Source organism: Balaenoptera borealis (genome assembly GCF_965194805.1).
Source record: "Balaenoptera borealis genome assembly, chromosome: 7".
Lineage (NCBI taxonomy): Eukaryota > Metazoa > Chordata > Mammalia > Artiodactyla > Balaenopteridae > Balaenoptera > Balaenoptera borealis.
Genome location: NC_138864.1, coordinates 55,717,775 through 55,741,441, shown reverse-complemented (window position 1 = coordinate 55,741,441; position 23,667 = coordinate 55,717,775). Strand labels below are relative to the sequence as shown.

Below are 23,667 nucleotides of genomic sequence, written 5' to 3'. Positions count from 1 at the left end.
TGCAACTTACTCTCAATTTTTTCAGCAATAATATACACCTACTATTATTATAATTATTATTAATTAGAGAAAGCCAACATGTTACTTTTAACATGTTAAAAATAACATGTTAATAGTTGGTTAATCTAGATGAAGATTAAATGGTTATTCACTGTACTTTACTTGTGATTTTCACATACTTTTTAAATTAAAAAGTTGAGAAAAAAAACTCATGAGCCCAAAACAATTGGTGTCTGTTAAACATCCCTAATCAAGGTTCTGTGATGCTTTATTCTTTGACTTAATCATATTTCCATTGAGAGCACATTGTATGTTAGAACAGGCTATTTTGGTGCACTTTGTGATTGGGATGTACTGTAGAATGGGGCAGGAGCCTCTGACTGTAGCCTGGTTACTTTTTAGAGTGGATCCAGATTTTAACAGAAAATTCCAATCGAGCTCTTTTTTTTTAAATATTTATTTGTTTGTTTGCACTGGGTCTTAGTTGGCGCTCACTGGCTCCTTAGTTGTGGCACATGGGCTCCTTAGTTGTGGCATGCAAACTCTTAGTTGCTGCATGCATGTGGGATCTAGTTCCCTGACCAGGGATTGAACCCAGGCCCCCTGCACTGGGAGCACAGAGTCTTAACCACTGCACCACCAGGGAAGTCCCCAGTCACACTTTTGTGAATACAAAAACTATAGATTATTTTTGCCCTTTTTTCAGAAAACACAAAATTTCAAGTACAATGCACGCTATTAGGTCAAATATGAGCAAATTCAAAGTAAATGCTCATAACTTTCTTATTATATAAATAAAAATCAATCAAATGTGCAAACATATATACTTATACATAGAATAGCCTTGGAAGAGTAAAAAGAAGCTGGTATTGGTGTTGCCTCCAGAGAAGGAAATTGAGTAGCTAGAAAACACTATCACCTCCTTGACGCTTTTGTATTATGTGAATGTAACTAATTTAAAAAATAATTAAAAGCAAAGAAAAAATAGTAGATCACCACTGGGCCAGAGGCCCACAAAATCAAAATAAAGTGTAGGCAGCTTTTATGAGGCTTGAGGCTTATATAATTTGCAGAGAGGGGAGGGGTACTTTAAGAAAAGGTATACAAATTTACACATGAATGTAAATATCATGAAAAGTTATAAAACCTTACAAATTTTATGATGCTAAGAGATAATACAAATATTTCTAAATCTAAAAATATTATAATATTTTAATTAAGTGCTGATCTTAGTCAGTTTGGGCTGCTCTGTATTAAAATACCACAGACTGGGTAGCTTATAAACGGCAGAAATTATTTCTAACAGTTTTAGAGGCTGGGAAGTCCAAGATCAAGATGTCAGCATGGTGGACTTCTGGTGAGAGCCCCTTACTGGTTCATAGCCAGCACTTCCTGGCTGTGTCCTCACATGGTAGAAGGGGCTAGAGAACTCTGTACGGTTTCTTTCATAGGAATACTAATCCATTCACAAGGGCTCTACCCTCATGACATAATCACCACCCAAAGGCCCACCTATTAATACCATAACAGTGGACATTAGAATTTCAACATATGAATTTAGAGGAGATGCAAATATTTAGACTGTACCAGTGTCTCACACGTCTTTAACTTAACTGTACATGGAAGTAATTGTCAACCTCGTATATATATATAACCCATTAGACTCATACCAAATGTGTCCCCAACTCAACTTCCTTTTAGCAGGTTCCCCAAAAATGCTCACAACCACTCCAAAAATATGCAATAAAACAGGAAGTGTGAAGAAGGGAAGTCTGAGTGGAAAGAGACAGCCATATTGACCAATTATAATTAAAATAATTTCTGGATATTTATACAAGTGGATTGTTGGGAGCAACCGAATGCCAGCAGTTATATTGATGATAATTCATCCCCAAAGAGAATTCTATAGTGAAAATAGAACGGAAATATGAGTTCAAAGAGAATAAGGAACAATGTAAAATTGCTGGCTACTGAAAAAAGTCTTGTTCATGTATTTTAAATGGATAATGATGGTATCAAATCTGTGTGGTATTTAAATAATCTTTTATAATTTTAAATGTGCTGTAAAAGTTTTAATTTTTAAAATGCCATAGTTAAAGTATGCTAAAAATTACATGCTTTAAAAATGTTTAAACTTCTCATGGAAATTCTTAGGTATTAGTTTTTAAATGTTCAAGGAGCACACAATTTTTTGAAATTATTTTAGGATGTACATGAACAAAAATGTCTAAAGACCAGTGCCCTAGGTTCTCTAAGCTTTTTGCCTGTACAAAGCAATTCGTTGGTAATCTGTCAACCTGGATAAAACTAGTTCCCCAAAGAAATTTCACAGAGCCACAAGTTAACATTTTATGCACTTCATTAGTGGGATTAAAATTTAGTGGGATAAAATTGTCCTCCCCTTAAAGAAACTTTTGAATGTCTTTTATTATGCCAAATTAGACCCCTATGGAATATATACCTCCCAAAGTAAAAGGTAGGGAAGTTTGTTCCTCTTGTTACACAGGTATGATCCATAACATATCAATTTCATTTTCCACTGGATGTCCCCAAAGTACAGAATCAAATTTAGCACTGAATTTAAATAGTTTCCGTTATACCAGGTGTCCTAACACCTAATTATTCCTTGGTCACCTCATTTGTTACTTACATTGTACCTACTTTATTTATCTTAATGATTTTATGGTTTTATTGTACCTATGAGTGAATGGATTGCTTTCTTTCTTTGACCTTTAACTCACCCACTTTTTAAACAAATAATACACAAACTAGCTTGGATAAATTCAGCTGAACTAAGCAAATCATCAGCCTGAAACAAAGAGAATTGAAATATTCAGTTTAGATGATGGTATTACTAACAGCTAGATACAGTCATAAGAGTACCAAATTAGCACTGTATTTCTTTTTTTTTTTTCTTTAACATCTTTATTGGAGTAAAATTGCTTTACAATGGTGTGTTAGTTTCTGCTTTATAACAAAGTGAATCAGCTATACATATACATATATCCTCATATCTCCTCCCTCTTGTGTCTCCCTCCCACCCTCCCTATCCCACCCCTCTAGGTGGTCACAAAGCACCGAGCTGATCTCCCTGTGCTATGTGGCTGCTTCCCACTAGCTATCTATTTTACATTTGATAGTATATGTAAGTCCATGCCACTCTCTCACTTCGTCCCAGCTTACCTTTCCCCCTCCCCATGTCCTCAAGTCCATTGTCTACGTCTGCTTCTTTATTCCTGTCCTGCCCCTAGGTTCTTCAGAACCATTTTTTAGCATTGTATTTCTTAAATAGAAACTTAAATGACTAAAATCATTACATTTTTCTCTTCTGACTGATAATTTAATTAATTATTCCTATTTTGTGACCAAAAATTAAGGGATTAGAATTAAGGCAAATGGGAAAATTATCAATATTGTCAAAAAGGAAGCAGTAGCCACCTAGACACATGTTATGATTTTTTTAAATTAATAACAATAAGCCAAAATTATAGCTAGCAGCCCAGTCTTAGTAAATGCAAGAAAGAAATTACCCAGGAAGTAACTATATTATCAAACAGTAAATGATATTAAGTTCTAAAATATTTTGCAGAGCTACTTAAAATAATTAAATACAATCAGAGTTATATTCACAAAACATTACAGAGGCTCTTTTAATTTAGGAAATGAATATATTTGTGATAAGCCCTTTGAAGGTAATATTTCATATAATGAATTGATTCCCTTTATTTAAATTATTTATTTAAATATGTATTTGTGAGAGAAAAAGAGTTCACTCAGTGGACTCTATTGAAAAATTTAATAAAGGAAGAAATTAAGTGGAGGGCATACCAGTGATGATTTCACACAGAAATTATCATCTCCATCTGTAGTTTACCTGAAAATTTCAGTAAAGTGTTACTGATTCTTTAAAACCACAACAATAAAAAATAACAGTGAAACACCACTTTAGCTACTCTTGTGTACCATCACAATGGCAGAGTGTAGGTCAAAAATCTTAAATTTTCTTCTAGAAGATTCAATTTTATCTATGTCTTAGGTAACTCTCAGTCTAGTATATAAACTGTTTTAAGCAGATCAAGTCATCCTGACCTGCTATAGGGAGTGTCTCTGTTCAGGAATCACCCAGTGCTTATAAAGAGGTTCCCATTCAAGAGCATAAATATTCCATTTGAGGGCTTCCCTGGTGGCACTGTGGTTGAGAATCTGCCTGCCAATGCAGGGGACACGGGTTCGAGCCCTGGTCTGGGAAGATCCTACATGCCACGGAGCAACTGGACCCGTGAGCCACAATTACTGAGCCTGCGCGTCTGGAGCCTGTGCTCCGCAACAAGAGAGGCCGCGATAGTGAGAGGCCCGCGCACCGCGATGAAGAGTGGCTCCCGCTTGCCACAACTAGAGAAAGCCCTCGCACAGAAACGAAGACCCAACACAGCCATAAATAAATTTAAAACAAAACAAAACAAAAACTTGACCTTTAAAAAAAAAAAAAAATTCCATTTGATCTTTTGTTTTTCACAAAGAATTCACCATGAAAATTTTTATGCCCTTCTTATTCCCTTGCAAAAATAATTTAAAATGTTAATTGAAAGGAGAGTTCCTCATTCCCTATTTTAGAGCACTACCTCTTTTAAATCTTTCTCCTATAATTTAAACGTGTGCAATGTGTCTCTACTACAGCAATGGTATGCCTTATTTCATTCATCTATTGCTGGTAAAGTGCTTTCATAGGCAAAATTTCATACTTCAAAATTGCTTGTCTTCTTATTGCCCTTGGTAGTTCTGTGGAAGCTTATTTTAAAATACACTCCCAGCCTCAATTAAGTGAACCAGAACATTGTAAAACAAAGCATGTTGACCATCATCCAGTTCTACAAGGAACAAGTCATTAGCCACTGTGGTCACTGACCTACAGTATACCCTGAAGGGTAATCAGGATGAAGACCTGGATGAGGCACTCTGTGCTTTGGGAAAACACGAAAAACAGGCCCTTAGGTAGGTATATCTATTTCAGGAAAATGTTTTATGGTCCCAGATTCTTGCATCTTCCCATACTTTTAAAATTACTAAAATCATGAACGGAAATATATGTTTCTCATGACTAGTAGCAACCTTCTACTGAGATATAAGCTGGATTGCACTTACTCCTTGACTAAAATCACAGGTATACTGGCCTCTCCTCCTGCCTCCTCAGAGCAGTTCCTCAGAGCTCTCTGAAAGGCTGTGTCCTGGGCCATAATCCTCAGTGAGGTCCCCAAATAAAACTGAAATTCACAGCTCTCACATTATGTGTGTGTGTGTGTGTGTGTGTGTGTGTGTGTGTGTGTGTGTGTGTGTGTTTTAATTTCAGTTGACGGTTTTGGCTACCACAAAGGGAACCAGAGCAGACTTCTGTCCTTCACCTGAACTCTACACGGATCCAAAGCCTTGGTACCAACAAGGGCCGCTTGTGTCCATCCACCTCCTTGGCAAGTCTAGGCTAATTAGGTGAGTCTTTCCTGATCTCAGATCTCCTGTCTTGGTGGATGATCCTGAGTTTTATTCAGTGGTAGTTAAAAAGGTACCTGACTTCTCAGTTGGAATATACTGAGAAAGTGCTCAGTTGAAAGACACTGGGAAAGTTTGAATTGGGTGATTAGGTAAGGAGCTGCCTTTCCTTGAATTAACTCCTTTAACAGAGTTTGTCAGAATAAAAGTGAAGATACCATAAGAGAGCCCTTAGCTCCAAAGATAAGGTACACAACTCCTCCCAGCTGGTTATGCTGGTTATGCTGGTTACGGCTTTCTCAGGCTACTGAGAAATTTTACAGGAGTGGTGAAGGCAAGTCCTCATCCTGTGTAGCAGTCCCATAGGGAAACCCACTCTTAATTTAAAAACTAACTCATGGACTAGCTACATGTAAAAGAATGAAATTAGAACACTTCCTAACACCATACACAAAAATAAACTCAAAATGGATTAAAGACCTAAATGTAAGGCCAGACACTATCAAACTCTTAGAGGAAAACATAGGCAGAACACTCTATGACATAAATCACAGCAAGATCCTTTTTGACCCACCTCCTAGAGAAATGGAAATAAAAACAAAAATAAACAAATGGAACCTAATGAAACTTAAAAGCTTTTGCACAGCAAAGGAAACCATAAACAAGACAAAAAGGCAATCCTCACAATGGGAGAAAATATTTACAAATGAAGCAACTGACAAAGGATTAATCTCTAAAATATACAAGCAGCTCATGCAGCTCAATATCAAAAAAACAAACAACCCAATCCAAAAACGGGCAGAAGACCTAAATAGACATTTCTTCAAAGAAGATATACAGATCGCCAACAAACACATGAAAGGATGCTCAACATCGCTAATCATTAGACAAATGCAAATCAAAACTGCAATGAGATATCATCTCACAACGGTCAGAATGGCCATCATCAAAAAATCTACAAACAATAAATGCTGGAGAGGGTGTGGAGAAAGGGGAACCCTCTTGCACTGTTGGTGGGAATGTAAATTGATGCAGCCACTGTTCTATGGAGAACAGTATGGAGTTTCCTCAAAAAACTAAAAATAGAAGTACCATAGGACCCAGCAATCCCACTACTGGGCATATACCCTAAGAAAACCATAATTCAAAAAGCGTCATGTACCACAATGTTCACTGCAGCTCTATTTACAGTAGCCAGGACATGGAACCAACCTAAGTGTCCATCGACAGATGAATGGATAAAGAAGATGTGGCACATAGATACAATGGAATATTACTCAGCCATAAAAGGAAATGAAATTGAGTTATTTGTAGTGTGGTAGATGGACCTAGAGACTGTCATACAGAGTGAAGTAAGTCAGAAAGAGAAAAACAAATACTGTATGCTAACACATGTATATGGAATCTAAAATAAAATGGTTTTGATGAACCTAGGGGCAGGACAGGAATAACGACACAGGCATAGAGAATGGACTTGAGGACATGGGGAGGGGGAAGGGGAAGCTGGGACGAAGTGAGAGAGCGGCATGGACATATATACACTACCAAATGTAAAATAGATAGCTAGTGGGAAGCAGCCACATAGCACAGGGAGATCAGCTCAGTGCTTTGTGACCACCTAGAGGGGTGGGATAGGGAGGGTGGGAAGGAGGCATAAGAGGGCGGGGATATGCAGATATAAGTATACATATAGCTGACTCACTTTGTTATACAGCAGAAACTAACACAACATTTTAAAGCAATTATACTCCAATAAAGATGTTAGAAAAAAAAAATAATAATATTAAATGAATAAATAAAAGAAAAACTCACTCATATGGAGATGCACGTATGAGGATGAACCATCCAGTGCTCGGGGCACCCATGGCAGTTTCAGACTCTGGAGGGAGAAACCGAGACATGTAAAAGCACTGAGAGGACTCTAGAGTGATGCCTAGAGGAGCTGAGCCACATAGTTTTCAATAGTAATTTTATCCTGACAAACCGCCTTTCAACTGGGAAATGAAGGCTCTAAATGAGAACAAAAAGGAGCACTACATAACCTCTAACTAACACCCCAACTGGATTTATGTACATAAGGAACTTATACTTGCACATACTTACTTAATTTGGAGCTAAAGGAAACCCTCCTCTGAAATGGCCAACAAGGAACTCTTTTTCATGTTCCAAAACCAGCTTTGGCATGCACAGTTAAAGAAAGCCAGCCTGATAAAGTATCTTTCCAAAATTTTGACCCAAAGGGAACAGAAGTTTTTCTAGGAGGAGCTTGTATTTCTCTCCCTGTGTCTTTGATATGTAAATATTCTACTAGGTCAGGGAACTCTTGTCTATATCATCTCCAATTCCTGAGGCTGGGGGGAAAAAAGGGAACAGAGGCCTATTTAAACGCAAACAAATAAACTTAACTTCCAAGTGTTATAAACTAATGAGTTGTATATTGCAGTACCTGATTCATGACTAAGTTTTAAAATGAAGCTATGAGACATTAGTTGTGTCTGTCCATATGTCTGTGTGTACATGGTAGATATGACATGTCTTTACCTTTGGATGGTACTGCCAAAATTAATTTGTAAATGAGCTATATTTAACTGGCTTAAAGGAAATTAAGCACTTATATAAATTCTCAAGTATATTATAGAAACTGACCCAAATGAATTTCAGGTTCACATGATTTGGGAAATATGCAGTATTAAATTAATATTCAGTATTAAAGTTAGATTAAGCTTGTTGGTTTAATTAATACAGATATGTCTTTAGAGTCATCAGCATTAAGTATAATACTATTGTTTAATCTAGGTTTAATAAAAGTTAAGTAAGATCTTATTATCTATGTACAAAATTTGTCAGCAAGAAAAATAACTTGGTTTGATGAAATTTTCATAAGTAAATTAAATGTAAATGAGGTAAGAGTTTTTAGGCAAACTCCTCAAGCATAATTATGTTTTATGGTATGTCTACTTAAAAATTGTTTCTCCATATTTTTAGTAACTTGAAACTTCAGAGTTTTGCTAAATTATGGATGTTTCTTGAATATCTAGATCATTCCCAAATAAACTAAAATACTGAAACATTAATTCCTGAACATAGACTTCTTTTACAGAGAAATTAAAGATATTTGAACTATTAATAAATATGGGGACTTCCCTGGTGGTCCAGTGGTAAAGAATCCTCCTTACAATACAGGGCATATAGGTTCTATCCCTGGTCAGGGAGCTAAGATCCCACATGCTATGGGACAACTAAGCCCACGCTCCACAACTACTGAGCTAGCGCGCCTCAACAAGAGAGCCCGCATACCATAAACCCATGTGCTCTGGAACCCACGCACCACAGCTACAGGAGCTCACGTGCCCTGGAGCCTGTGCGCCACAACTAGAGAGAGAAAAACCTGCACGCCACAACTACAGAGAAGCCCTGCCACAACGAAGATCCCGCATGCTGTAACTAAGACCTGACGCAGCCAAAAATAAATTAAATAAATAAATAAATAAATGTTTTTAAGAATAACATAAAAATAAATAAGTAAATAAATAAGTTTGGTGCCATACTGTAATATTTTCTATAAGGAAGCAAATGTTAAATAAATGAAAGCAAATGTTTTTAGAAATTATAAGTAGTATTTCTAAGTTTGCCATTCTACAGAATACTAATGTAAAACATAGTTCATAATTGCTTACTTCTTAATTTTCACTAGAAATTAAGGTTTTTAAAGGTTGAGGATTTGAATTAAAATATATAATTAAAACTACTAAAAATTAATAAGAAAAATATCTTTATATGCAAGGAAAAGAGAAGGTATAAGGAAAGTACATGCATTTTACCAAGGGAAAAGAGAATAATTTTGTCCTAAAGAGAGGTTAAAAGAGAGAGAGAAAAGGAAAGCATAGGACAAAATTTGAAGGCAAAAAGAAGTTATAGGCGGTTTATGGAAAAGGAACTCTGAGGAAAGAGTTTTGCGCATGCTCAGGACCAAGATTTGAACAAGTTTAATTGATAAATAAATTTTAATATTAAAGGTAAGATGGTGCAAAATCAAAATTTGGTTTTCTCTCTGTTAAGAGGACAAAGTTTTCTTGCAATACTGGTCTGCTTTTGATAACAGATTGTAAGGTGTCTTTACCTTTTAAGCAATCTGTTATAACCATCTATATTTGCTTTTTGAAATCTTTTATTGTCACTTTGATTTAGTGAATAAGTATTGTTTCACAATATCCTATGGTCCTATTTGACCAAGTGTTTTAAAACCTTTTGATGTCTTCAACAAATTTCCCCAAATCAAATTCTAAATGAGGTTCTTTTGACCTCTAGCTAACTTTGGGATGCATCAGAGGGCCCCTGAAACATCTCAAAGAGAGATATTAAACTAATTAGTCTTATTTGGTATGTTAAATTACACAGGAAGCATTGTCAAATGAGCAGTGATAAACGTTTTTAGAGTATATTGTATGGGTAAATATCATTATTGTTGATGTTCTAGAAATTACATGAAATTTCTAAAATATGAATATGTACTGGTGTAAAGTTATCGGTCATAATTCTAGTTATTATTTTAATATTGAATGTCACAAAAGTAACCCAAATTTCTTTGACAATTGCATTCTACACAGATCTTTAACCATGCCATTTTAAGTGTTGTGATTATGGAGTTATTATCTTACTCTAATGCTTTTGCAAAAAATGCTTCATCTTCAAGAAAGGACTTTTTTTGACAAGTACAGGTTTCTGATAACTTTCAGATCATATCACTGACCTAGGTAAGAAATTAAAGAATTCTAACAAGAAACTTTATTGCTTCATAAAGCTGTTAACAAGAGATCGAGATCAACAAGTACAACTTTTTGTCTGGAACATTACTAGCTGTTAATCTTTGTTTTCCACGTATAAGGAAACCTTTCCTGTTAAGATAACAATGACTTACAGCAATTTGTTAAATTATGCCTTTGTAAGCAGAATTGAAACATTTATGTTTTCTCTCTACATAATCCCTCCAGAATTCGGAAACTCTTAGTGAGTTTTCTTATGTTCATAGGAATATAGCTGTTTGCATTAGTTTAATAGGAATATGAATCCTTATAACAAGACATAATTGGAAACATTTATTATATTACCAAGGCTTTGATTAGAATGTCAAATTTGAGAGAGACACATGTAGACTTAGATATAACCAGACAGCCTTAAAGAACTAGGGTAACTTTATGGAGCCAATAAAGGCCCTTGGGGAGCAACCCAGTACCTTGCTTATAGGGTTCCCAGCACACTTACCAGGTGAATAAGGAAGGGCACTTTCTGTAAGCTTCAGGAAGCTCAAGATATTTTGGACCTGGAGAAGAGAAGAGTTCACCGAAATTTGTAGGTATTACAGGCAAATCTTATAGCAAGTCCTTGGCATGGCTTTCCTCGTCTTGAGAGGTCTTTTTAGAAATCAATCTGAATTCATTGATGAGCTCTAATAGTTTTCTGGTAGCGTCTTTAGGATTTTCTATGTATGGTATCATGTCATCTGCAAACAGTGACAATTTTACTTTTTCTTTTCCAATTTGGAAAAGTTTGAGAAGGATAAGTGTTAACTCTTGTCTAAATGTTTCATAGAATTTACCCGTGGAGCTATCTGCTCCTGGACTTTTGTTTCTAGGGAGTTGTTTTTTTGTTTTTTTTTCCTGATTCAATTGCATTACTAGTAATAGGTCTCTTCATATTTTCTTTCTTGCTGGTTCAGTCTTGGGAGATTGCACATTTCTAAGAATTTGTCCATTTCTTCAAGGTTGGCCATTTTATTCACATACAGTTGTTCATAGTAGTCTCTAATGATCTTTTGTATTTCTGTGATGTTGGTTGTACTTTCTCCTTTTTCATTTCTGATTTTATTGATTTGGGGCCTCTCTCTTTTTTCTTGATCAGTCTGGCTAAAGGTTTATCAATTTTGTTTCTCTTTTCAGAGATCCTTTGACCTTTATCCTTCTCAGTCACTTATAACAGAAGTAAAACTGTCACTGTTTGCAGATGACATGATACTATACATAGAAAATCTTGAAGACACCACCAAAAAAACTACAACTCATCCATGAATTTGATAAATTTGTAGGATACAAAATCAATATAAAGAAATCTGTTTCACTTATATACACTAACAATGAACTATCAGAAGGAGAAATTAAGGAAACAGTCCCATTTACCATCACATCAAAAAGGATAAAATATCTAGGAATAAACCTACCTAAGCTAGTAAAAGACATGTACTTGGAAAACAATAAGACACAAATGAAAGAAATTGAAGACAACACAAACAGATGGAAAGATATATTGTGATCATGGATTGGAAAAATTAATATTGCTAAAATGACCATACTATCCAAGGCAAACTATAGATTCAGTGCAATCCCTATCAAAATACCAAGGGCATTTTTCACAGAACTAGAACAAATAATTTTAAAATTTATGCAGAAACACAAAAGATGCCAATAGGCAAAACAATCTCAAGAAAGAAGAACAGAGCTGGAGGAATCACACTCCCTGACTTCAGACTATACTACAAAGCTACAGTCATCAAAACAGTATGGTACTGGCACAAAAACAGACACATAGATCAATGGAACAGGATAGAGAGGCCAGAAATAAACCCATGCACTTACAGTCAATTAATCTATGACAAAGGAGGCAAAAATATACAATGGAGAAAAGATTGTCTCTTCAATAAGTGGTGCTGGGAAAACTGGACAGCTATATGTAAAAGAATTAAATTAGAACATTTTCTCACACCATATACAAAAATAAAACAGATTAAATATCTAAATGTAAGACTGAAAACCACAAACTCCTAGAGGAAAACAAAGGCAGAACACTCTTTGATATAAATCGCAGCACTATTTTTTGGATCCATCTCCTAAAGCAAAGGGAAAAAAGCAAAAATAAACAAACAGGACCTAATTAAACTTTAAAAGCTTTGGCCCAACAAAGGAGACCATCGACAAAACGAAAAGACAACCTACTGAATGGGAGAAAATATTTGCAAATGATATAACCGATAAGGGGTTAATATCCAAAATACATAAACAGTTTATACAACTCAACATAAAAAAAAACCCAATTTAAAAATGGGCAGAAGACCTGAATAGACATTTTTCCAAAGAGGACATTCAGATGGCCTACAGGCACATGAAAAGATCCTCAACACTGTTGAGGATGCATCAATGCAAATTAAAATCACAGTGAGATATCACCTCACATCTGTCAGAATGGCTATCTTCAAAAAGAATATAAATAACAAATGTTGGCAAGGGTGTGGAGAAAAGGAAACCCTCATATACCGTTAATGGGAATGTAAGTTGGTGTAGCCGATACGGAAAACAATATGGAGGCTTCTCAAAAAAACTAAAAATAGAACTACCATATGATCTAGGAATTCCACTCCTGGGTATATATCTGAGGAAAACAAAAACACTAATTTGAAATGATCCATGCACCCCAGTGTTGATAGCAGCATTATTTACAATTGTCAAGATATAGAAACAACCTGAGTGTCCATCAGCAGATGAATGGATAAAGAAGTAATATATATGTATACAATGGAATACTACTCAGCCATTTGCAACAACGTGGATGGATTTGGAGGGTATTATGCTACGTGAAATAAGTCAGACATAGGAAGACAAATAGTGTATGATATCACTTATATGTGGAATCTAAAAAATAAAATAAACTAGTGAATATAACAAAAAGAAACAAACTCACAGATATAGGAAACAAACTGGGGGTTCCCAGTAGGGGGAGGGGCAAGATAGGGGTAGAGGATTAAGACGTACAAACTATTATATATAAAATAAGCCACAAGGATATATTCTACAGCACAGGAAATAGCCAATATTTTGTAATAACTATAAATGGACTATAAGCTTTAAAATTTTTGAATCACTATGTTATACACTTGTATCTTATATAATATTGTATTGGGTTGGCCAAAATGTTCATTCGGGTTTTCCCGTACCATCTTACAGAAAAACCCAAATGAACTTTTTCGCCAACCCAATATATCAGCTGTACTTCAGTTTTTTAAAAAGAGAATTTTTCTTCTCAGGAAAATTTTTTAAATGGGGTAACTTTCAGAAATCCCCTCCCAAGGATGGGATATGGTTACTAGTGGAATCAATCATGTAATTAGAGGGCTGTAACTTTTGTCCCTACCCTCTCACCTCTGAAGAGGCAGAAAAAATGAGTTTGAATTGATATTTACTGGTGAAGATTTAACCAATCATGCCTCTATAATGAAGCCTCCATAAAAATGCAAAAGAATGGGTTCACAGATCTTCTGGAATGCTGAACACATGGAAGGTACTGGGCAGGTGGTTTGCCTGGACAGGCCACGGGGGCTCCATGTGCTGTCAAAGAGAATCGGAACCAGACAGTAAGTTAAAGCAGTAAAATAGATTTTATTCAAAAAACTATTGCATATGTCTTTGTCAATCCCAGTCTCCCAATTTATCATACTACTATATATAAAATAGTTAACTAATAAGGACCCGTTCTATAGCACAGGAAACTCTACTCAATACTATGTAATGACCTATATGGGAAAAGAATTTTAAAAAGAGTGGATATATGTATACGTATAACTGATTCACTTTGCTGTACAGCAGAAACTAACACAATATTGTAAATCAACTATACTCCAATAAAAATTAATTTTAAATAAATAAATAACAAAAAGTTTTTAAAAAAACAAACTATTTCAGTAGGAAAAGAGAGATTCCAGTATAGAGCTGGAATTAATTCCAAATAATATAACCAGAACAAGTGTAGATTTATAACCAAGGAGCAAGTTTGGGGACGGGGCATTGGTAGATGGAAAATTACTAAGAGGAGACATCAAGTCTGGGGGAGTCTGGCTGAAATGACTTAACAGGACTCTTGCTGAGGGCAAGCCAGGCTGATCAGATATCACCTGGGGGGATGGCGGGGATGAGAAGTTTAATGGGATATTAAGGGTAGAGAATTCTTGCTAAACTGATTTAGCTGGATTCTTGCTTAAACTGGATTCTCTAAGGAAGTACAGGGATGGGCCTTGATGGAGAGAGAGTTTAGGGGAGCCTGACTAAAGTTTGGCCAGGTAAAGAGCCTTTTAAACCCCTTCCCCTGTACTTTACCCTGTGCATATCTTGCATCAGGATCTTCTTCTGTAGCCTTTGAAATATCTTTTGTAAAAATAGGCAATGGTAAGTAAAGTGTTTCCCCGAGTTCTGTGGCCGGCCCATTCTAGGAAATAATTGAACCTGAGGAGCGGGTCATGGAAATCTGTATTATAGCCAGTCAGAAGGTCAGAAGCCCGGGTGACAACCTGGCCTTGTGTTTGGCATCTGACATGGGGTTACGGAACAGTCCTGTGCGACTGAAGCCATAATCTATGGGATCTGATGCTAACTCCAGGTAGATAGTGTCAGAATTTGAGTTAAATTGTAAGACACCAGCTGGTGTCTGGAGAATCAGAGCATTGCTTGGTATGGGAGAAAAGTCCACGCACATTTGGTGAACAGAAGGGTCAGAAGTGAAGTATTCCATAGAGGTGAGATACAGGGATGTTTTTTCCCTATGGAGCAGTTAACTTCAGGAACAATGTAATCAGGACTTTTTAGCAACGATAGAAACCCAACTTAAACTAGCTTACTTAAAATAGAAATTTGTCGGCTCAAATAATTCAGAAGGACTTGTATTTCTGTTACCAGGCATGCCTTAATCCAGGTTCAGACAATATTATCAAGTTCTCTTCTCTTGGTTCTGCTTCTCTTTGGATGTTGGCATTGTCTTCTCCATGTTGCAGAGATAACGGTTAATGGTGATCCCAGATTTATACCTTTCCACATTGTGCATCCATACAAAAGATAAACTTGCCCCACAAATTTTTCATTGGGATGGCTGTACTCCAACTCCAAAGCATGACCAAGGGAATTGCCCAAGTCTCAAGCACACACCTACCACTGTTGGCAGAAAAAATAAAACCAACTACTGAAGGATGGGAAAGGAAGAAAACCTTGCTAGTCAGCCAAAAATGTTGGTATGAAAGGGACCAGAAAGCAAATTATAATCATCATAAAACTCACTGAAACGGCTGTGAATTTAGGAGTGTATGTAATAGACCTGTAATATTAGAAAGGCATAATTGGGCAGGGGTGAGATGCTAAAAGTATTACAGGGTCTGGTCTGCTGGGGAGAATTAAGTCAAAACAAAATCAACTGGACCAAGTATATAATTAGGTAGGCTGCAGGATAACCCTATGATCTGGACTCAAAAGTCAGCAGAGCCTCCAAGGGCCTGAAGCTTTCCTAGAAATTTAAGAAGTGTAATCCCCCCACCTCCGGGTTTTTCATATGTTTACATCTTTATCTAGAAGTCCAAAGGGTTTGTGAGATGTCTGGAGCTTCATGGGTTCTCTAGAGAGCTTCAGTAGAGTTGATGACATTTGGAAGACCCCTGAAATTCCCTGGATGCTGGCCAACTTAGAAATGTAGACTAGGTATCTTCAATGCATGTTAACTGTGTACTAGAACAATGTTTCTCAAAGTGTGGACCTCAACCAACAGCAGCAGCAACATCTGGGAACTTAATAGAACTGGAGATTCTTAGGCCCTGCCCCATGACTCCTAAAGCAGAAACTCTGGGATGAGTCCCAGCATCTGTGTTTTAACAAACTCTCCAAGTAATTCTGATGCAACTGAAGTTTGAGAACCACTGATCCAGAGCAAAATGGAAATGAAGTTCACTAGCCAGACTCTTGAAACACCTTTTATGATGGTTCACATTATTGATCTGTCAGAAGATAATGGAGTTGCTTTTCAGAATAACTCCCAGAAGAGCTTTGGATAACTCCCAACTAAGTTCATGAAGAATTATCATGGCTTTAGTGTAGATTATACTGTTAGCTGGTCCTTTATTCCATAAATAAATAGACTCTATAATTATATGGAAACAAAATGTTTTGGTGGATTTTTTTCTTTTTCATCTATTCTGTATAAATAGGCTGTTGTTATTATCCAAATTAATAGTTGTAATACATTCTGATTTATATAATGCAATGTAAAATTGCCATAATTACATTTCGTGAAAAACACAGCTTGTATGGCAATGCTAAAATGATCAATATAATGTGACATCCTGCATAACACAAATATAGGAATGCACCCAAAAGTTAGATCTTGGAAAGTGTTAATCACAGTTTTAGATAATACAATGTACATTAAACAATACAATTGTGATTACATAGTATTAACAGTAAATAACTTGAAAGTCAATTATACCCTTGCTCTGATATAGAAGTGAAGGAAAAACACAGAGATGTTTAAGATGCAGGTGAGTAAACATTGAGAAGCTACAGTTGGTGGTCTCTAACAGTTAACATTTATAGAACACTTATAGGCGCCAGACATTATGCTAGGAGCTTGGACAAACACTAACTCATTGGAGCCTAAAAACTTTCCTATGCAGTAGGTTGCTTTTACTAACTCATTCCACTTCACAGAAGAGGAAACAAGGCTTAGAAAAGTTAAATACAGTTTGCCTAAAGTTAGACAACTGGTAAATGAGAACTCATGGCTCAAACCCAGTGCTTCAGTATTTTGAAGCAGGTATTCCTAAGTACCAAAATATGACAGTAAAACAACTCAGAAGAAAGGAGTAATCTTCATGACCTTGGATTAGATAATGATTTCTTAAATATGACACCAAAAGCACAACAACCAAAAAAAAAAAAAAACTAAATAAACTGGACTTTATAGAAATTAAAAATGTGCTTCAAAGAACATCATCAAGAAAGTGAAAAAGCAACCCACTGAATGGGAGAAAATATTTTAAAATCATACATCTGATAAGGGACTTGTATCTTCCAAAGAAGATGTACAAATGGCCAACAAACACATGAAAGATGCCCAATATCATTAGTCATCTGAGAAATCAAAGTCACAATGAAATACCTCTTCATATATACTAGAATGTCTAAAATCAAAAAGACAGAAAACAAGGGTTGGCAAGATGTAGAGAATTGGAACCCTCATATCCTACACTATTGGTGAGCATTTAAGATGGGGTAGTCACTTTGACAAATAGTCTGGCAGTTCCTCAAATGATTAAACAGAAAGTTATCAAATAACCTAGCAATTCCACACTTAGGTATATACCTAAGAGAAATAAAACATATATCCACACAAAAACTTATACACAAATGTTCGTAACAGCATTATTCACAATAGCCAGAAGGTAGAAACACCCGAATGTCTATCAACGGATGAGTGGATTTAGAACTGTGGTATACCCACACAATGGAGTATTATTCAGATATATATCTTCATAAAAAGGAATCAAGTTCTGATTCCTACTACGACATGGAAGAACTTTGTAAACATTATGCTAAGTGCAAGAAGCCAGTCACACAAAAACACATATTATGTAGTTCCATTTATATGTAATGTTCAGAACAGGCAAATTTATAGAGATAGAAAATAGATCAGTGGTTGCTTAGGGCTGGAGTGCTAGGGGACAGGGTTTGTGTGGTGATGGTTGAAGGGTACAGTATTTCTCCTGGGAGTGAGAAAATGTTCTAAAATGGATTCTAGTGATGGTTGCACAAGTTTGTGAATACATGTTTTTTAAATTGAATTATACACTTTAGATGGGTGAATTGAATGGGTATATCTCAATAATGCTGTTACTGAAAAAAAAAGAGTGAGAGTAGCGAATGATTAGAGTCCTTGGAAGGGTGATGGTTTAGGATAGCTGGTGGAGTAAATATGGTAGGAACTGGCCAACTATTTCTGTCAAGTGGTGAGAAACTGATTAAAACCGGGTTGCGACCACGTGCAGGAGTATCAAGCCTGCAAGAACAGACATCTTCAGCTCAGAGTCTGGAGTGAACAGGCTGAAGGACTTGCACACAGGGGCTGAAGGTCAGGGTGCAGACCTTGGTCACCATATGGTCTTCCTGGGGTTCTTTCTTATCTGACCATTCCTTCATGGTCTTCTTTCTTTCGCCATCCTTCTTCCATTGTCCATCCTTCAAATGTCTGTGTCCTCAGGTGCTCCACGTGCCAACCCTCTACTCTTCTTGCTCCTCATGCTGTCTCTTGGTGAGTGCACACTCTCTCATGTTTCAACTGCCATGTATATTCTGCTGAGCCCAAAAGACATGTTCACAGCTCAGACCTTGCTTGACCATCAACCCCAGTTATTCAGCTGCCCACTAGACATTTCTACCTGATTGTCCCACACATGTCCCAAATTCAGCTCCAACATCACTCCTTCTCCATCTGGCATATCATCCTCTACTCCCTGTCTTGGAAAATGGAAAGAAAGCCTTTGATAGTTCAGTTTTGCATACAGTAGACTAGTGCTTTCCTAGGGCCCAATGAAATGAGAAGGTTTATAAATGCAAACAGAACAGGGAAGTGAAAGAGTCTCTTAAAAACTACCCCCTTGATCAAGTCACACCTTTGATTGACAACTTTCAATTATTCTTTAGAGTGCAAAGATGAAAACCCAAATTCTACATGCTGTTACTCATAATTCAACTTTCTCTGTAAATTTAATTAAAAAGAGTATGTATTGAACATATGAGAAATTGTGATATAGATATAGACCTTGACCTCAAGTGATTATGGTCTAGCAAAGGAGGCTCACGAGTGAACAAGAAATTTCCAAACAGTGTGATAATGTAAATGAAGATTAAGCAAAAGATGCTATGCCGGCACGTAGGGCATCTTACCCAGTAATTTGGGGATAGGAAGGTGGAATGTGTTGGAAATGGCTTTCCTGAGGCCAGAAGAGTTCCTGAAACAAATAGGATGAGTAGAAGTGTAGTGGAGAGAAGAGTATCCCAGGTGTGAACTTGGCCTACCTGTGGATCCATAAGTAGTGGATCAGTAGGTTGGGTTCAGAGAGATGAGGATTGGAGAGGGAATCTGGTGAATGTAGACAGAGAGATTCGAGTAAGGTAGGAGCCACATTAAATGGGAAGTGAAGAAGTGGACACAAAAAAGGGGTAGAACATTTTCCCCATAAACTTGGCTGTCAAGAGGGAGAGAAAGATAAGGCAAGAGGCTGAAGGGGGTGTATGCTGGCGGGAGTGTTTAGAGTTGTTGTGTGTGTGTGTTTCCAAGATAAGAGAGATGTGAGCAAGTTTAAACAGTGAAGGGAAGAAGCCAGAGCCAGGACAAGTTGGAAAGAAATGCTGTGGAGCAAGATGTCTAATGTGGGAAAGACTGAGAAGTTGAACAAGGTGAAGGTGTTAGCCTCATTCTGTGGGATTAGAAGGAAGAAGCAAAGATGGGTGTGGAGGAGAGGTTGACAGGAATTTGATGGGTTTCATTTTCAAAGTCAATGACAGGGCAAATAGGAGGGTAGATGGTTTGCAGAGTATAAAGAATGTTCGAAATAGCCGTAATGACTGTAGAAGGATGGAGTAAACAGCAAATGGACTGGTATTTTCCATGAATTTGGGACCAGCTCAACTAGGGGTAAATAAGAAAACTGCAAAGATAGGAGACTGGGATTTGAGCATGGAACCTGCTATTCTGTGGTTTCAGAAGCAGATGGATCCCAGGTGATGATAAGATCAGAACCTAGCCATGGGACTGAGTGGCTAATTGGGAAAATGACGTGAAGGTCATTTGAGGCAAGGGAGGCAATGAACTGAGAAGCCAATGAGTTGAATGGAGCATCCAAGTATACGCTAAATTCCCCTAGTCAATGGCAAGTCTTATGGAGAAGAAGACCGTGACAGAAGGGCTAAAGTCTTCAGGGAAGGATGGGGAGGAAGTACACCTATAAACGTGATGGTCAAGTGAGGAGGCTGCCACAACTGGATGGTGTGACCCTTAAAGATGCAGAATTTCTTCAAAAGAATGGAAGATTGACCTGGAACCTATCTCCCTGCTTCCATTGTCTATTCCTTATACAGCAGTTGGGTTCATTTTTTTAAATGTATTTCTTATCTATGTTTTTCTCTTCAAAACCCTCCCATGGCTTCCCACTTCCCCCTGAGTAACGCCAATATTTACACCCTGGCCTTCACTATCTGGCCTTGCCTACCTTTCTCTTTGGCTTCATCTCTTACCACTTGACTACTTGCTCCAGCCACGCCGGATTCTTCGTGTCCCCAGCATGACCAAACTTGTCCCCAGCTCCGGGCCTTTGCACTTGCTTTTTCCTATGCCTGGAAAGCTCTTCCCCCAGGGGCCTCCCTCATCTCCTTCTGATCTCTGCTTAACTGTCACCTTCCTCATCCCCTCCTGTGCCCTTTCCTATAGGAAGTCCCTATTCTCCACCTCTGCTTCATTTCCTACATTGCATTTATCACCATCTAACTTTACATATGTTTGCTTTTTTTCCCCTAGCATCCATCTCCCAAGAATAGAAGCTACCTGAAGGCAGATAGCTTTTTTTGTTTGTTGTGGGGATTAATTGAATTATTTGGCCACTGCTCACTGCTGTATTCTATAGGAGGCATAGGTAAATTTTTTTTTGCATGAAGGCAGTAGCAGTAGCAGTAGCAGTAGCAGTGGGTTGTGAGAAAGACCTTGACCCTAACCATGTGGAGTTTGTGAGGAGCTGCAGGGAAAGGTAGGGAGGGAAGTGTGGGTGCATGTTGAGGAGTTGTTGCCAGGTGATGACATTCCAGTGGGCACTCTGGGAAGTGTTGGTGGAGCAGTGGGCATAGGTCATGGGTAAGAAGCCCAGAGCAGTCTGGGAACACAAAGACAGCAAGTGTGGGTGATTGGAGGAACTTACCTTTCAGGAAGTCTCCAAAGACAATGGCAGGGATGGGAGGTGTGATGACATTTGCTGGCTTTAAATTTTCCAAAAAACTTAGAGCCGACATCGCTTGGATTGTACTTCTGGGTTGATGATACTTCTGAAGGAATCCACATGAGAGACAATAGCAGTCACTGGGGTGTGGGAGGAACACAAGATTTGTTGGAAGGAGTTGCCCATCCTGTGGACGAATGTGCTGCTAAGTGCTCCGTGACAGGCAGGGCACGGGTGGATCGTTAGATCCCGGTTACTACCAGGGCACTTTACCAAGAGTTCTCCACACAGCAGCAGCCCTGAGGGTGAGAGACTGGCCCTGAAATAACGTGAGGTCCTCTCAGACTTCGTGTTTACTGTCCTCACCTCGTGTGCTCTCCCAGCATTTTCTTGCCTCCGTACCTATGCTCGCACTGTTCCCCCCGTCTGGAGTGCCCTTCCCCTCCCCTAGAACTATTCCGATATTAGGCATTCTTTCAGATCCAGCTGTATCCTTGACAAAGGTTTCCTTTACAACCCCAGCTTGGAGGGATGGCTCCTTGCCTTGAACTCCTATCGCAGTTATTGACTGTAGAATTCATTTAGCCATTAATCACCTCCTGCCTTCTTCAATGACTGCATTGAACTCTTACTTTTACCTTCTGGGTTGTATAACTTTTGTGTGTGATGGTGCCTTGCTGTCTCTCTAGCTTCCCTGTAGGCTTCATGAAGGCAGGGGCAGGCTTGGTTGTCTTTGGAGCTTCCACACTACCTGACATAGACCCTTACCCAGAGAAGGTATTCAAATCATATATATTGATATAGTTTAATGTATTAATCATTAATATTCCATGCCGACACCCAGATGATAGTTCTGTTTACCTTCTAATGATTATTTAACATAATGAGAGTACTGTAATATTTATCTTTACCATAAACATGTTGTATACTTTCCCTTTTCTATTCACAGATTCTTCTAAGCACCGATACTGTTGGGATCCCTGTTGAATAATTCGATCTTAATTTTTCAGCAGAGGCCAGAGAGGTTGGTGGATTAAAGAACAGCTTCTGGAATCAGATGTCTGGGTTTAGATACAAGCTCTGCCACTTCCTAGAAGGGTGAGTCTGAGTAAGTTATGTAACTCTTCCACACCTCTGTTTCTTCATCTGCAAAATGGGGATTATAGTAACATGCTTCTCATTGATTTGTTGTGGGGATTAATTGAATTATACCATGTGACATTCTTTGGGTGCATGATAAAGCCCTCAGTGCTTGCTAGCTGCTATTTCTGTGTGACTAGAAATTTCCAGATCTAAAGTATGAGGTTCTCACAACTCTTTTCACTCTAATCACTGAAGAACAGAAGGCAGGCAGTGAGGCTATGGCAGTCTGCTGTCTACATCAGGAGAGCAGGCTGCAGGCTAAACTCTACCACTTAATTTAGGTGCTATTTTAGGCAAGACACTCAACTCTTTGGGGTGCTGTAAAGATCAGAGGGTAAACATCTGTGAAAGTACTTTGTAAACAGCACTCTTGCTTTACCCAAAGCAAGGAACTGTGGTTGAGAACAGAAAACAAATTTCATTGGTTTTGAAAATCTTACCCTTAGAAAATTCACTTCAGGAAAAGAGTAACTCTTTGTCTCACTTTGATTGGATTATCTGATCATCTTATGTGGCCTTTTTTTTTTTTTTTTTAACTCCTAGTGCTGTGGGAAGTCTTTCTGAGCCCAGGATATGCTTCCTTTTCTCATTTGTAAATCTGGTTGGTCTACTAAACAAACAACCGCAGTCAGACACATGTTGTGGTTTAAAATCTGTTGCTGGGCTTTGACAAAGGAGCTCTGTAGGGACTGATAATACGATTAGGATGGTAACTGGCTGGGGAAGTGGGAACAACCAAACCAGACACACACCCCTCCCCACAGGGTTCCTGAAGAAATGTGTCAGGGGTAGGTTAAGAGTAAAGTCTCTGGTGGGAGTGGCCTGGGTTCGAACCCCAGCTTTACCACTTATTTTCTGGGCAGCCTTGCAAATTACTTCACCTCTGAGTGCCGCTGATTCCACATCTATAAAATGAGAATAGCTATAGTAGGTACTTTATAGGGTTACCAGGGGATTAAATGAGTTGATACACATAAAGCGCTTATATGCAGCATAGAGAGTGCTAAATAAGTATTTACTATTAATATATGCATAGAGTCAACGCTAGCAAAGCCATGTCGTTAGGTACTAGATAAGCCTTCCCAAATGCCAGCGCACCCCTGGGAAGCTGTGCTGGGATGGATGGAGGGCTCATTTTGTCTAGGCTAGAGGTTTAGAAGTAATATAGGCCTAATAGGTTTCTCATCCTTTTTCCCCTTTTCTATAAGGCTACAGCCAAAGCTAGGAAAGGTGGATTCAGAACACACCAATCAGACAGA

General features: G+C 37.8%; 2 long non-coding RNA genes across 2 annotated transcripts in view; one reads left to right on the top strand and one right to left on the bottom strand.

Annotated features, from left to right (window-relative positions):
• LOC309631856 overlaps nt 1-23,667 on the bottom strand; it is a 916,236-nt gene that overhangs the window by 299,748 nt on the left and 592,821 nt on the right. The window lies entirely within an intron of this gene.
• The window catches only part of LOC309631769, a 551,953-nt gene that overhangs the window by 526,502 nt on the left and 1,784 nt on the right, over nt 1-23,667 (top strand). Inside the window, exons 12-13 of the long non-coding RNA XR_014246515.1 lie at nt 5,348-5,484; nt 22,276-22,363. This is a non-coding gene — a long non-coding RNA (uncharacterized lncRNA). The remainder of the gene's footprint in view (nt 1-5,347; nt 5,485-22,275; nt 22,364-23,667) is intronic.